Source organism: Calliphora vicina, chromosome 3 (assembly GCF_958450345.1).
Source record: "Calliphora vicina chromosome 3, idCalVici1.1, whole genome shotgun sequence".
Taxonomy (NCBI): Eukaryota; Metazoa; Arthropoda; class Insecta; order Diptera; family Calliphoridae; genus Calliphora; species Calliphora vicina.
The window spans coordinates 108,556,960-108,574,820 of record NC_088782.1 but is presented as its reverse complement, the minus strand read 5'-3'; positions in this window follow the sequence as shown (position 1 = coordinate 108,574,820).

Genomic DNA, 17,861 nt, shown 5'->3' with positions numbered 1-17,861 from the left:
AAAAAAACTTAGTGATTTTCAAAAAAAAAATATATATAGTTCATTTGTATAAGCATATAGAAGCCCATGCTTCAAAGCATTTTATTTTCCTCATTTTCGTTACATTTACAGTGTCTCAAAACAAATATCAAGTTAGAGTTTTGAAAATTAACAATATGATGCATAATTTTGTTATCTATCGAGCAACATAATTAGTTTTTATACCCTACACCATCATAGTGGGGTGGGTATTATGCGTTTGTGCAGATGTGTGTAACGCCCAAAAATATTGGTCTAACACCCATCCTAAAGTATACCGATCGACTTAGAATCACTGTCTAGGTCGATTAAACGATGTCCGCCCGTCCGTCTGGCTGGCTGGCTGTCCATGTAAACCTTGTGCGCAGAGTACAGGTCGCAATTTTGCAGATATTTCGATAAAATTTGGTACATATAATTTTTTCGGTCCAGGGACGAAGACTATTCAAACTGGCTGAAATCGGTCCATTATTTCACATAGCCCCCATACAAATGTCTTCTCGAAATTGGACTTTATCGGTCATAAATGTTTAATTTATATATTTATCTACACAAATTTCGCTCCAAATAAGTTTTATATATACAAAATTCATGTCAAGAAATTTTGTTACGATCGGTCCATAATTAGTCATAGCTCCCATATAGACCCGCTTCCGAAAATCACTTTAACGTGCTTAAATCACTTAAAAATGTTGGTATATTCACAAAATTCAACATAAATAACTTTCATATAGACATAAATCACATGAGCTAATTTTATGGTGATCAGTCCATAATTGGTCATAGCTCCCATATAAGGCCCACTTCAGAAAATCACTCACGAATATAAATTATTGGTAGTTTGAAACAAAAATAATTTTACTCATTTACTTGGTGTAGGGTATTATATGATCGGGCTTGACCGACCATACTTTCTTACTTGTTTTAAATTCATTTTTGACTTTTTGTCCAGTTTTGCTGGTCAAATGCTCCTTAGTGCATTATTGATTAGGTTAGACCATTTTCTGTCTATTTCTATTTTCATCTTTTTTAAATGTAATATTAGAAATAGTTCCAATCGAATCTATGTTTTCCAAATTAACAACTGTACCCGTCATTCATACATTTGTTTATTTATCAAAATCACACAAACACTCATAAATAAATATGTAGGTACGTGCAAATATCCTGCCATGATCAACGAAATGATGTTTAAATTAATCCTGGATGATTCCTATCAATTAGTGTTTACAGTGTGCAACTACAACTTCTAAAAGTTTGTTTAAACATAATGAATATGTAACTTCTGAAAGAGTTGAAAAGTATCTCTAAAAGCAATGAATAGTAGCTACAAAACAAAATAATCTTTATTATTAACAATAAATGAAAAAAAATTACCTATAACTGTTCCATCCTAGGTTGTTAAGATATTTATTAAAATCTTCCAGTTAACTCCCAGAAGTGACAAAGAAGTCACGCTTAAAAAAATTATCTAACGAATGCTGTCAGAATACGTGTATGTGTGACTTCTCTTGGCATGCATGTTTATGAGAGCGTAACTGTGTTTGTGTGTGGTTTCTCTAAAACATTTTCGAAATTTTCTAGAATTTGTCTTTAACATTTTGTATAAATTTTGCGTTAATAGAAAATTTTAGCCAAAAGCCACAAAATGAATGAACACGTCTAAAAATACAAAAGTGTATACAATCATTTAGAAAAATACACACAAATATATGTAGCTACATATCGTCACCTAAAATGCAAAACAACGTAACAACAAAAATACCATAATCGAATGTATGTATGATAGATACCCAGCAGTTAAGCATGTAGTCAATTTATTCCTTATATACAGTAATTGTCACTTTTGTCTAATCAATTGGCTGTGCTCTTTATAGCGCAGAAAGAAGTCAATTGATTACTTCATACATTCCATGTAATCAGTCGTGAAGACAATTGCCACTTAAGTGTCCCTAAGTAATCTAGAGTGTAGTCAATTTAAAAGTTTATTTTGTACTGCTATTTAAAAATTTGTTATTTTATCCACCAGAAATAATCTATTGAAGAATTGTCGGAGGAAGGTTTTTTTAAAAGCAGTAGGTCTATGTGAGGTTTGAGGTCAATTAGCACCGATACATGTTTTTTATACCCTCCACCACCATAAGTGGTGAATGAGGGTATATATAAGTTTATCATTCCGTGCGTAACATTGAGAAATATTCATCTGAGACCCAACAAAGTATATATATTATTGATCCTTATGAAACTCTAAGTCGATTGAGCCATGTCCGTCTGTCTGTCCGTCTCTGTAAATGACGCTCACGTCCAAAATATGCAAACAAACTTAGTGGAGTTGCAAGAAAAATGTTTATTATTGTCCTAAGTTTGGTATTGAAAATCAGCAAAATCGGTACAGTGCACAGTGCACAGTGGATCCGCCCATAGGCCAAAAATAAATAAAACGATGACAAAATATTTAGACAAAATGCATAAAAATTGTCTCTTAGATATCCAATCTTTTAAATGGCAAACCGGTTTTTGCTGGAAATCTAACGGGACTTTTTAAAAATAAAATTAAAAACATGAGCAAATATTCATTTGCAAAGCGCAGCTGAACGCTGGATTTGCAAACGTGCACTTCAAAACGGTCTTGCAATTGCTGTAGTCTACAAAATTAAATTATTTTCAATGAATTTTGAAGTTAAAGGTATTTATTTTATCTTTAGAAAATAATAAAACTAACATGTGTTGTAATTCTTGTGAAATTAATGTTTTAGTTAACCTATATATTTGTTACTTTTTTGTATAACTTCATTATGTTTACTTAAAGTTTTAGATGTGTTCCCCCAATATTCCCCCATAGGATTTTTTTTCATTGTATTTATCAGATTCTTAAGATAATAAAAGTGCTGAAGTTAGTTGCGGAAATTTGCGGATGGGCTTGTAATCTTTAATATACTAACTCGCCCCACAGAGGGATGGCTTCATACATTTTTTTTGCAAAAATTATAAGCTGTGGTCGTAGAGCGCTGATATTTGGCACAGAGAATTATATGGACTAAGTTAAGAAAAAAATGAAATTTTATCAAAATCGTCCACGCCCAACGCCCACTGCCCATATAATCCACATTGATTTTTTCGCATAAAATTGTTTATATCCAAGCAAAAGTCTAGAAATTTGGTACATACATTTATTGAAACCAAAAAGGAACTCATGCTGAGTTTCAATAAAATCGGTCACGCCCACCGCCCACGAAACTCATTCATAGATTAGAATTTTTTGAATATTTCGTTTATTATTCGACAAAAAGTGTCGAAACAAGACACTCCCACCTTTCATTTTATTAAAAAAAAGAGCTTGGGGGAAAGTGGGCTACATTTTTTTCTCCATGGAAAATCAAAAATACAATAATTATTAGACTTATAGATTTGGGCATATCTTCTTAACTGTTATGGTATCCCCATAATTTTTTTTTTATTGATGTGGAAATGTTATATTTTTCAAATATGTTAAAGGTAAATGGTAAATAAACCACTGAATTGCGTGAAAATATAAGTAAATTTTTGCTTAACACCCTTGCAAGGACTTTACTAGCATGGACTTTTTGAAAAATAAAATAAATTTTTTCTTAAAACTATAAGTGTACATTTCATCTTTAAACATTTCTCTACAAAACTGCATCATTTGATTGTTGAAATTAAGTGTTTGAAAAATTGACTTTTTGACACCAAAATCCCTCTGTGCGCCGTCTTATTTTTGCATCGGTACATAAAAATCTGATCCATGGAGCTGAGGTAAGCAAGCATGTAGTAGTGTCAATAGGTGAATTGTCGGAGGAAGATGCTGAAGCGAAAAATAAGCATATAAAACAGTTTAGATTGCAACATACCCGAAAAATATCGCGCATATAACTTTGTATAACTTTTTAATTTAGTTTTTTTTTTCAGTGTATAATTCAAATGAATTAAAATGGAATAAAAATTAACTAAAATTGTTTAAAACAAACGAATTTTCATACTGAAATATTTTATTTCAAAAATTCATAAAACAAATCTAAAAGCCAATTAACCCTTGAAAAATCAAAGGGCTACTGTGGCTAAAGTTGTTAATATTTTTTCTAAAAAATTTGCGGACTTTAAGTTTTTCGGGCATGCTATGAGGTGATAAATTTTGAAGACCCTACCTTTTTTAGTTTTGCAGATATTGATTATTGACCGCTTGTTCATATAAGGGAAACCACTGTGCAGTGGAACCAAAGTTATGAATTAAAATGTGGGACAACCTCAAAAAAAAAAATTGATAATTTTCACATATTTTTGGACATTTTTTGTAAATATATTGCAGCTAATATCATAAAATTTTGCACTCGTTACTTTTATGATAAAAGGATTAACTCTGGTGAAAATTATAAGAATCGGTCAATGAATTCTCCTAGCCCCCATACAAATTTCTTCCCGAAATATGGTTATATGGTCTGTAAATGCCTACAGAATAGCACTATCCATAGAAAATTCAGCAAAAATAAGTTTCGTAGTAAAAAAAATTATATTACAAAATTTTTCGTGGATCGGCCCATATTTGACCATAGCCCCCATATAAAGTACACTTCCGAAAATCTCTTAAATAAGCATAAATGTCTTATAAATGTCGCTATCAAGTTGAAATTCGACATAAATAATCTCCATATACACCAAAATCGTTGTAACTAATTCTATGAAGATCGGCCGATAATTGGTTATAGCTCCCATATAAGGACCACTTCCGAAAAATACAATAACCTACATAAATATCTAAGAAATATCAATATCAAAACAAAATTTCACACACATCCGTATATTTATATTTAGAAGTCATGCTACTGGATTTTGTGAATATCGGTCCATATTTGACCATAGCTCCCATATAAGGTCCACTTCCAAAAATCAGTTAAGTACTCATAAATCTCTTATAAATACATTTATCATGCTAAAATTCGACAAAAATTATACTCATATATATAGATATCACTGTACCAAATTTTATGCAGATTGGCCGATAATTGGTCAAAGCTCCCCTATAGGGCCCATTTCCGAAAAAAGGTATTAACCTTAAAAAATGTTAAAAACATATCGATATAAAAATGAAATAATATAATTTGTATCCAGTAATCATACTTCTGGATTTTGTGAATATCGGTCCATATTTGACCATAGCTCCCATATAAGTTCCACTTCCATAAATCACTAAAATCCTCATAAATTTCTTACAAAAATTTATTCAATATATACAAAAATCGATGTTCCAAATTTTATGATGATAGGCCCATAATTGGTCATAACCTCCATATAAGAACCATTTCAGGAAAACACATTAACCTGCACATATATCCAAAAAAATCTATACTGAACCAAAATTTTACACCGATCAGTAATTTGTATCCAAGAATCGTACTACAAGATTTTTTAAATATTGGTCCATAATTCGTTATAGCTCCCATATAAGGTCCACTCTTGAAATTCTACAAAAATAGCCCTTAAATACTTAGGACCATAATAGGTCATTGCATCAATATATTAAACCAAAATAGTACACAGATCAGTAATTTGTATTCAATAATCATAATACTGAATTTTGTGAATATTGGTCCATAATTGGCCACAGCTCTCATATAAATACATAAAAATCACGTAAAAATATTTTATGACAATCGAATCATAATAAGTCATAGCTCCCACATAAGTCCAACAACCAAATATTTTGAAATTTGTCTAAATATATTTGTATACCCTTTTTATACTCTGTAAATGTTGATCCAAACGTATTAACTAATTATTAACCCCCTTATTCATAATCAATTTTTAATTTTATAAGAGGTTTATAAAACAGAATTTCCATTCAAAATTTGTTTTATAAAACAGTAATAAATTTAAAAATTGATTATGAATAAGGCCTTAAGTATATAAATTGTTAAATTTCATACGTTCTAATAGGAATTTCAGTTATAAATTGCTAAATTAGATACATTTTTTGTACATTTGAAATAAAATATCTTCTGCGCAAACTAATCTTTCTAACAACTGTTATATTATTTCAGTTTTTATACCATCATATTTAGGTGGAGGGTATTTAAGATTCGGCACGGCCGAATATAGTACTCTTACTTGTTTTCCATCATTTTAAACATATTACAAATGATGTTGTCATTTTTCATTTGAGGTAACGATATGTATGAATATATATGCTACTCCTACAAATAATGTACATATGTATGGATATGTGTTCTTGGGGCCAACAAATAAACACAAAAATATCTAACGAATATAATTACAAAAATTTACACATAACACAGGAAATAAAATTTGAGTTTGTAAATTGGAATTGGTTTCAAACAAACAAATGCTAATATAACGACTCACACGTGAGATCAAATAAAGTGAATGATTTTTTTGGTGGCTGAAATTCGAGATATAAAATTTGTATTAAATTAAATGAAAGATTTGAAGGGAATATTTTCTAATTTGACCTGTTAATAGTAAGGAAGATCAGCCGGAAATCCCTAGCAGAGGTTTGCTACTGAGTCCAAAAAATCTTCTTTAAATAAAGTCTCTTAAAAATAGTGATAAAGTCTTCTTATTCATTACTTGTATGCTTCACTCTCTCTCCATCCATAATAATGTTCACTGTTAAAATAGTGTGATTTTTAATTTGCCCTAAACTGAATATTAATAATATGTGACTTTCTATGTATTTTCTACCAAAAAAGTGACAAAGTTATACCAATGAATCAGTAGTGTGTACAATGAAAACAAATGAAACAAACATACATGTATGGTTTTGTAAAGTACAGTGTAAAGCAATTCAAATGGTGAACATTTTGGCTTTTCAAAGCGAAAACTACAATATGTGCATAGGTATTACGCTGGGAGGGTTCATTGTTTTATAATTGGGGAATCGTGCGATTTCCTTTTGTGAAACCTGGCTATATTTATCTGGTTGAGTTGGACAGCAGAAGAATTAAAACTGACGCATATGGGAACGATGTAGCGTTATTAATATCTGCTAAATTTCTAAATAATATCAACAATGTGTGAGTGTAGTATTTCGTGTGGACTTAGTGTGAGCTTTCTAAATTGGTATTTTAGGAGGCATTATAGTGATAACCTTAACCTTTTGAAACTGGAATGGAATCAGACGGACAGAAGATAACTGTATATTGGTATATAGTAGGGTATTCAAATTATTCGATTTTTCTCTTGTTCGAATAAAACGAATAATTCGAATAAGAGATTTTAACTTGTTCAAATAATTCGATCACACGTTTAAAATTAATCGAATTATTCGAATAATTTAAATTTTTTTAAAAAAAAGTAAAGAATGAAGTTTTTATGTCGGTTTTTTAATATTTTATTGTTAAGGAAAAACAAAAAATAACGTTAAAGTTCAAGTTCAATAATTCAAGTATTGATGATGTTAAGAAATATTCGAAAACAGAGTCCATCATTAAATTTTCAACAGAAATATTCTGATCAGATTAACTCCCGAACAATCTACAAATCAATTGACTAGCAAGCCCTTTAGTTTCCGTTTTGAAGCTATGCTTTAGCTAGCTGGACATGATCCTGAATTCAAATACAATATAAACGTATAAGAACTTTGTTATGTCGTTCATTAATTCGGGTTTTAAATTGAGTAACCAATTCAATTAATTATTCACTATTTCTAAATTATTTATAACAAATTGTATTATACATCAAGCTCTATCAACGTCGCCGAATCTTTGCTTAATAAAGTGGTCTTGGGGAATTACACAATAAAGGGAATATATCCAAAAGTTTGATATCATTGTCAGTGAACGTGGCTAATTTGAAGTCAGGCAGTGCATGATTGACGCATTTACAAATACGCAAAAAGTTTATTTCCATGTTAGACAAAGATCTCCAATAATGTTCAAAATCATGTATTGCACAATATTTGTGTTTATCATTCGATTTATTAAATATTTTGCACCACTTATGTACGCGGTTAATAACATCAATTATATACATATATTTTAAGATCATGGCCTTCATCTATTTCAATGTAATCATTATAAATGTCATCCTTAATATCGCATTCGACGACCGTTTCAAAATCACATTCTCCATCACATTCAACTCCACTTTAATATTTTGATTATTAATTCTTCTAATATTTCGCCATCTAAATAACAAATATTTTATTCCGTACCTTTTATTTTCATTGGTTCAAGTCCTACACACAGAAAACAGGTCGATAGGAAATCGGTTGTCATTATAAAAATTCGAAATGGTAAACTGAATGTTTGTAATTATCATTGAAAAACTATTAAATTAATCAATTTTCTATATTCATATTTAAAAATCCATTATCGTAATCGAATTATGGTTTCAAAAATTGTAAATTTATTTCATTTACCCAATTCATACCTTCACTACAACTGTATGCTTAATTCGGTAATGAAAACGAAATTAAATTTAGTATTTGTTCATCACAGCTGCTATTAATAGTGGTTGTAATCGAATAATTGTTTATGTTATACTATTTATAGTTAAACATAGAATTTCAGGTATTGTAACCAATAATTAGTTATAAAACCGTAAAAAATTCGATTGTGATATGAAAATTCAATTCGATGTTCACAACCGACTAAAAATACAAATTGGTAATTTCAGTTGACATTTAAAATAAATAAATAAATTAAATAAACAAAAAATCTCATATATTTTGCAACAATTTTTAATAAAGGGAAACAATTAGATAAAAAGCTGATTATTGCATTATACTACTACTATAAATATAAATGTTCAAGAGTTACGAAATAGTAAGTTAAAGATCATTGCATACGAGTGTGTATTTACAAGATTTCTATAATTTTAGAAGAAATATCTTGAATCTCTTCCAACATGAACATATGTGTGTACATATCCGTTCACAAAGAGCAAGTAAGTGTCTTCTAAATCGAATTGGACATCGTTATTAACAGCTTTCAACGTGTATAGTTACTCCTAATGCGTATTTTATATTTCGCAGCGCTTTCGGTGAAAAACAATTGCCCTTTTCGTTATTATGGCATTCAATAAATTAAGAACATGGAATATGACAAGAGAATAAAGAAGATACACACAAGAAGAAGTAGACGGAAGAATTGGAGTCTTAATATTTAAAATTTTTACTGCCCAATAATGTATTTTTGTAAATTTAAGGAGAAATATAAAATAAAATTTATTTTTAATGCGATCCACAAATATATGTGTAATAAATAATATTTCAGTTACACGTACTGATAGTTTCAGTTCTTTCAGCCGAATTATTATTTTAAAATGGTTACATGATTTATATATACAGTAATATAAATCGAATTATTCAGTTATTGCAATCGAATCATGCGATAGTACCTGGAACCGAACGAATTCGATTGGCGACAAATTCGGTTGCCACAACGAATCTGTTTTCTCTGTGTAAGTTAAAAATTTTTAAATATTTGTTTTTAGAATTGTAACTTTTTGCAGTAATATTTATATATTTATAGAAGGAGCTATCGGAACATTCACTCATCTACAGTGATCGAAAGTCCCTTTGTCTTTAGTTATTTGTCGAATTTCAGAAACAATACAATTTTTGTGAGTCATTATTACTTATTTAAATTTGAAATTATGAAAAATTTTAAACAATTTAATAAATTTAAATATGTATGTACATTTATTCGTTTTATTCGATTATTCTACATAAAATTGTTCGAATTATTCGTTATTCGAAAATGGGAATTTTTAAATTGTTCGAATAATTATTCGTAAGAAATTATTCGATTAATCGAACGACCATTATTCAAATGAATTCCCTAGTATATAGGTGTCATCCTGGACAAAAGCCTATCTTGGAATATCGATATCAAGAATAGAACAGATAATGGCTATGTGACCATTGCTACTTAATTGAATCTTTAAGGCTGTTAGGAAGCCTGTCTCGATTTGTGAAAGAATTGTGAGGTAACATGTTTTGGAGAATGCCGCACAATGCAATGCCATTAAGCTTGTTCCAAGTACAGGTTTCTGATAACAGGAGCGGCAAGGTGTATGCCATCGAAACTGAGGAATTTTTGAACTGTATACCCCATCGTAATCATCGTAATATAATCACTTTTGGATGTGTCCAAGAGTGCTGCTTTGAAAATTATCTTATAAATGTAATCCATTAATAACATTCAAACAAAATTACTTACTGCTTAAATCAAGTAAATATTTACTTATAAGTAGGGGTTTTAAATGGAGTCACTAGTCTATTTATTGTATGCTTACGAACTTACTTACAATTTAATGGCAGAATTTCAAAGGAGTTGAATGCTATCAAAACGTTCCATTCGAAAGCATTACGGAGAAGCAACCATTTCGTATCACTATAGTAGCATTAAATGTTCACTGTGGCTCACTTACTGATCAAAATAAATTGTAGTAGAAAACGAAAGTCATTCAGATCTCGTATTTATTATACCCTACACCACCATAGTGGTGTATACCGATAAGTATACCAATCGACTTAGAATCACTTTCTGAGTCGATTAGGCGATGTCCGTCCATCCGTCTGGTTGGTTGGCTGGCAGGCTGGCTGGCCATGTAAACCTTGTGCGCAGAGTACAGGTCGCAATTTTGAAGATATTTCGATGAAATTTGATACATATTATTTTTTCGGCTCAAGGACCAAGCCTATTGAAACTGGCTGAAATCGGTCCATTATTTCACCTAGCCCCCATACAAATGTCCTCCGAAATTGGACTTTATCGGTCATAAATGTTTAATTTATATATGTATCTCCACAAATTCCGCTCCAAATAAGTTTTATATACACAAAATTCATGTCACCAAATTTTGTTACGATCGGTCCATAATTAGTCATAGCTCCCATATAGACCCGCTTCCGAAAATCACTTTAACGTGCATAAATCGCTTAAAAATGTTGGTAAACACACAAAATTCAACATGGTTAACTATAATATACACATAATTCACACCACCTAATTTCATGGTGATCGGTCCATAATTGGTCATAGCCCCCATATAAGGCCCACTTCCGAAAATCACTCAAAAATATAAATTATTGAAATTTTAAAAGAAACATTTTTTTTGCTCTTTTACTTAGTGTAGGGTATTATATGGTCGGGCTTGACCGACCATACTTTCTTACTTGTTTTTAAGTGTGCATTTAAATTTTTTCAATTAATTTTTACATCAGTTTGATAGAACAGATCAAATATTTGGCTGCAATGTCATCCATTTTTTAATGGTCTTGAGGCTGTCTACGGCCGAGTAATCAGGTCCATTCATTAGGAATAAATTTTGATAAGACCACTCGAGTCGAGATTATAGTGTGATATCAGGACTAGGTACTAGTTAAAATTCTGTGTCATTGTGGTTAGTCTGTTCACTTTTCTATTCTTCAAATAAATTATGCTGTATGTCTCTCAATTACTTACGCCTCATGACACAGTGTGCTTTACATTGAACATGTAGAATGGTCTACTTTTCACAAAGATCCTGGAAGGTGCGCCAATAGTGTTTTAAGTATAAAGGTTGTCCAATGATACTTCTCTCATATTACAATTTTAAAGCTTCAAAGAGTTTTCCTGTTATATTCGACCTTTTTCTTATGACCCTATGGGTATCATATTTTTTCCAAAAATGTCATATTTAAGCGGAGTCCTCAGGCTAGGTCTGCTTACCCATAATTATAGTATAGTCAGTAGTAGTATACAGGTTCGATAATAGAATTGTTGCTTGAACTTCGATAAAAAATACCAACATTCCTGCAGGAGCTCTAGTGTCATATCCATTATTTCAACAATCCTTACCTACATCACTCCAGAGAGAATAGCTACTACAGGGTCTTTTATTAAGCGCTTCTTATCTCTAAATTTAATTAAAACATAGTGTTAGAGTTTTAAATGCCGTTCGATGACAATAATGAAAAACGAAGTGTTCAGTTTTTCATGACTCTTGCGCTAAATCAGGCAGAATGGGATATGTTGGCTTTGTGGCCCGTTACCTTTCCATACCATCCAATTTATCCCGAATGATGTTAGTAATCATCGAAATATAGCGCTCGCCATTAACAGTGGTGGCCTGGCGATGACGCCACCAGCCCAAAATTTTCACCAAACAATCTCATTTTTGGGGATCCCAAACTCGATTCATCCAGATAAATTAATTTTATCATTTGCAAAAGCTGTTGCACACGATATCCGTCCATGGTGATTTAGCAAAACAAGTTGAACAAATGACAGCAAATTTGATAGTTCTTTCAGATCCGAATGGAAGGAACTAGTAACGACTCTTTGCTTCTTATAGGAAGAACAGGAATATATATATTTATATATACAATACAACAAATGTAGCTTTAACAGTATGGCCGCTATCAATTGTTAAAGTTATAAGTATAAATATTATTGTAATCGGTTTAATGCAACGTTCAGAGACTCTTTAGAACTAGCCAGTGATCTTTATAAAAATTGATAGCATAAACCTTAGCTAGCTGGTGTTGTTCACACAAAAACCGTTGAAACTGTTACTATGTATCGTATTACAATATTTTAAAGACAAAAATAATAGTTTAAACTGATTATATTTAATTGTTTAATGTTTTAGGTATGTTTTAGGCTGAACCAAAATTAGCACAAATTTTCATGGAGATTCGGTGATCTGAATATAGAGACTTCCAAAACGTTTTTGTGGAATTCCCACTGCTCCGGAATCATAATATTATAAAATCCGTGCTAAAATTATTACTAGAATTATGTTATGGTTGTAGATTCATTAGGAAATGCATTGTTTAGGAGCTATCTTCATCAAATCTAACATGAGGTCGCGAGTTCAACTCACGACTGAAGCAGATTTTTTTCCCGTCAAATTCCATAATTTTTCAGCATATTTTGCACTTATAATTTTCACAATCCTTGCAAAGAGTTTCAATATAAAAAAAACAAGGGAATACATGAACTATCTATGGTGATGCCAAAATTGTATGCGTCATCATTATGGAGCTTAACCCTTTCAAACTAAATAATACGTAAAAACGAATATACCGAATAGATCTGACTAAGAAAGAGGACTCCACCTTCCAGAGAATATCACCCAAATATTTCGAAAGATAAAGATCGTATGAAAGGGTCTGATGTGGTATATAATCTGACCATTTGAATTTGACACTAATACTTAGACTATCAGATTATGATAACATCATGCAAGCCAATATAATGATATGACCTGGCTATAAAATCGAAAGTTATCCAAGAACTGATAGTGAGGCAGTCATTGGCTACCCTTACATGGATTCCTGGACTTGTGTAACACAGCTGATGAACTTGCGAATGCTATCACCATCCTATGACAAATTCGAACTTGATATTGTCATCGCTCTCTAGAGGGGTAAGCAACTAATTTCACAACAAAACTTATCTAATTTCAAAGAAAGATGAAAGTAAGTGTCAACTTGCGATCAGTCCTGAAAAAAAATTGGTCTAATGTGGATATGATTAATGTAAGGACGAGGGAAAAGAGAAGACAATTGAAAATCTTCCTTATTATTATCAGGCATTTCGAGACTTAAAACTGTCTCATTGAGAATGAAGGCTGTCATAAAATCTGTAGCTAAGCTAAAAATAAATGTAATTACCACATCATCTTCTCTTTAGCTACTCACTGTAGAAAAAAGCAATGGTTACATTAAATGTAAAGAAGAGTGTAAATGATATACTAATACATATGTACGTATGAAGGTATATAAATGTATATATGTTGGGATATAGTATGTAATTATCAGTGCATATATACATATGTATGTCTGTATGAATTACCAAAAACGGAAGTTCATTAATTTTGTGCGTATGTCTAACTAAATACACTCTCATTTAAATATGTACAAACACATTTGTTTAAGTATAATTTAGTATATCAACGTGCGTACATATATTGAGTTTACTTTTCGATATCTACATATCCATTAATATCTATGAATGTATGTATATATGTATGTAGCTTTGACTGCATGTGTAAATATATGTATGTATGAATACATATGTATAAATATTCTCATGAATTTCAATTTTACATTTAGACTTTTGTCATTGACTCATTCGTACAATGCCCCTAAGCTCTAGTAATCATTAGAAGTGGATGGGCTTTAATATGTACATTTTTCTACATACACAGAAAGCAAAACAGAAAAACGGAATTAATATTGGTTTTGGCAAAATGTTGTTACTTTTCCTTAGAATTTAAATTGATTAATATTTTTACATTTTCCCCCCTAACGATGTATTATTATGTGTGAGGTAAGAACAAAAAAAGAAAAAGTAGCTAACAAAAAAAGACTTTTTGTTATCATTGTTAATGTATTTAATGACAACCTTAATGAAAGTTAAATTCCAAAGAAAAGTCTTCAGGCAGTTTTCTAACTTAAGTGGGTTGTGTTAAATATCAATTGTTATTAAAGCAACAAGAAAAGGAAAATTATTTGATAATTTTTATACGAACCTCAGATAAATTAAAAGAAAACAATTTTGGAAAACTCAAGTTAATAAAAAGGATAATAATGAATATATTAGTGTTTATTTTTTTAATGAGAATTTCAATTAATTGAAAATTTATTGCAGAAATAACTGGTTTGTTTCATTGAAAAGCAGATTTTAAGTTTTTAGTCAGAATTTATCAGAAAAGCAACAATATGTATTAAAATTGTTAGTACTTAAACTATTTTCTACAAATCCCGTAGATCTGGAATAGAAAATAAATGAATTTAACTATTTTTCATGTGTATAATAGCTTTTCCAATAGAAAAATGTGTGTATAAGAGTGTTTTCCATAGAAAAATGTGTGTATAACAGTTTTTTCTATAGAAAAATGAGTGTATAACTGTTTTTTCCTATAGAAAAATATGTGTATAACAGTTTTTTCTATAGAAAAATGTGTGTATAACAGTTTTTTCTATAGAAAAATGTGTGTATAACAGTTTTTCCATAGAAAAATGTGCGTATAACAGTTTTTCCATAGAAAAATGTGCGTATAACAGTTTTTCCATAGAAAAATGTGCGTATAGCTGTATTTTCTATAGAAAAATGTGTGTATAGCTGTATTTTCTATAGAAAAATGTGTGTATAGCTGTATTTTCTATAGAAAAATGTGTGTATAGCTGTATTTTCTATAGAAAAATGTGTGTATAACAGTTTTTTTCTATAGAAAAATGTGTGTATAACAGTTTTTTCTATAACAGTTTTTTCCTATAGAAAAGTGTGTGTATAACAGTTTTTTTCTATAGAAAAGTGTGTGTATAACAGTTTTTTTCTATAGAAAAATGTGTGTATAACAGTTTTTTTCTATAGAAAAATGTGTGTATAACAGTTTTTTCTATAGAAAAATGTGTGTATTACAGTTTTTTCTATAGAAAAATGTGTGTATAACAGTTTTTTCTATAGAAAAATGTGTGTATAACAGTTTTTTTCTATAGAAAAATGTGTGTATATAGAAAAATATGTGTATAACAGTTTTTTTCTATAGAAAAATGAGTGTATAACAGTTTTTTCTATAGAAAAATGTGTGTATAACAGTTTTTTCTATAGAAAAATGTGTGTATAACAGTTTTTTCTATAGAAAAATGTGTGTATAACAGTTTTTTCTATAGAAAAATGTGTGTATAACAGTTTTTTCTATAGAAAAATGTGTGTATAACAGTTTTTTCTATAGAAAAATGTGTGTATAACAGTTTTTTCTATAGAAAAATGTGTGTATAACAGTTTTTTCTATAGAAAAATGTGTGTATAACAGTTTTTTCTATAGAAAAATGTGTGTATAACAGTTTTTTCTATAGAAAAATGTGTGTATAACAGTTTTTTCTATAGAAAAATGTGTGTATAACAGTTTTTTCTATAGAAAAATGTGTGTATAACAGTTTTTTCTATAGAAAAATGTGTGTATAACAGTTTTTTCTATAGAAAAATGTGTGTATAACAGTTTTTTCTATTGAAAAATGTGTGTATAACAGTTTTTTCTTTAGAAAAATGTGTGTATAACAGTTTTTTCTATAGAAAAATGTATGTATAACAGTTTTTTCTATAGAAAAATGTGTGTATAACAGTTTTTTCTATAAAAAAAATTGTGTATAAAACTGTTTTTTTTCTCTAGAAAGATGTGTGTATAATAGCTTTTCCAATAGAGAAATGTGTGTATAATAGTTTTCCAATCGAAAAATGTGTGTATAACAGTTTTTTCTATAGAAAACTGTGTGTATAACAGTTGTTTTCTATAGAAAAATGTGTGTATAACAGTTTTTTTCTATAAAAAAAATGTGTGTATAACAGTTCTTTCTATAAAAAAATGTGTGTATAACAGTTCTTTCTATAGAAAAATGTGTGTATAACAGTTTTTCTACAGAAACATTTTTTTCTATAAAAAAATTGTGTATAAAACTGTTTTTTTCTCTAGAAAGTTGTGTGTATAATAGCTTTTCCAATAAAAAAATGTGTGTATAATAGTTTTCATATCGAAAAATGTGTGTATAACAGTTTTTTCTATAGAAAAATGTGTGTATAACAGTTTTTTCATAGAAAAATGTGTGTATAGCAGTTTCTTTTTTAGAAAAATAGGTGTATAACATTTTTTTATATAGAAAAATGTGTGTATAACAGTTTTGTCGATAGAAAAATATGTGTATAACAATTTTTTCCATAGAAAAATTGTGTAAACTGTTTTTTCTTCAGAAAAATGTGCATATAACTGTTTCTTCTATAGATAAATATGTGTATAACAGTTTTTTCAATTCAAAAATGTGTGTATAACATTTGTGTATAAAAGATTTTTTATAGAAAAATGTGTGTTTAACAATTATTTCTACAGAAAAATGCGTGTATAACAATTTTTCCAATAGAAAAATTTGTGTATTATAGTTTTTTCTTTACAAAAATGTGCGCGTAACAGTTTTTATACCCTACACCACCATAGTGGGGAGGGTATAATGCGTTTGTTTAGATGTTTGTAAAGTATACTGATCGACTTAGAATCACTTGCTGAGTCGATTAAACGATGTTCGTCCATCTGGTTGGCTGTCTGGCTGGTCGGCTGGCTGGCTGTCCATGTAAACCTTGTGCGCAGAGTACAGATCGCAATTTTGAAGATATTTCGATCAAATTAGGTACATGTTATTTTTTCGGCCCAAGGACCAAACCTGTTGAAATCGGTCCATTATTTCTCCTAGCCCCCATACAAATGTCCTTCCGAAATTGGACTTTATCAGTCATAAATGTTTAATTTATATATGTATCTCCACAAATTCCGCTCAAAATAAGTTTTATATATGTATATAAAATTCATGTCACCAAATTTTGTTACGATCGGTCCATAATTAGTCATAGCTCCCATATAGACCCGTTTCCAAAAATCACTTTAAAGTACATAAATCGCTTAAAAATGTAAATCACACGACCTAATTTCATGATGATCGGTCCATAATTGGTCATAGCTCCGATATAAGACCCACTTCCGAAAATCACTCAAAAAATTATTGAAATTTTAAAAGAAAAATGTTTTTGCTTTTGTACTTAGTGTAGGGTATTATATAGTCGGCCTTGACCGAACATACTTTCTTACTTATTTCTCCATTTTTTAACGTTTATTAAAAACTATTACTTTCTAAGGACCTACATGTGTATACTTTGCTTATGTTGCCAATATATATAATGAAATAATCACTTACATAGTTGCTAACCTTTTTAGCTTTAGACTTTACACCTGGTTTATCTTAACTTCTGTTTGAAATCACCACAACCACTTTAAAAACATTCCACAATTGTTATGTTTTCTCCTTCCACGATTTCAGCATTGAATTG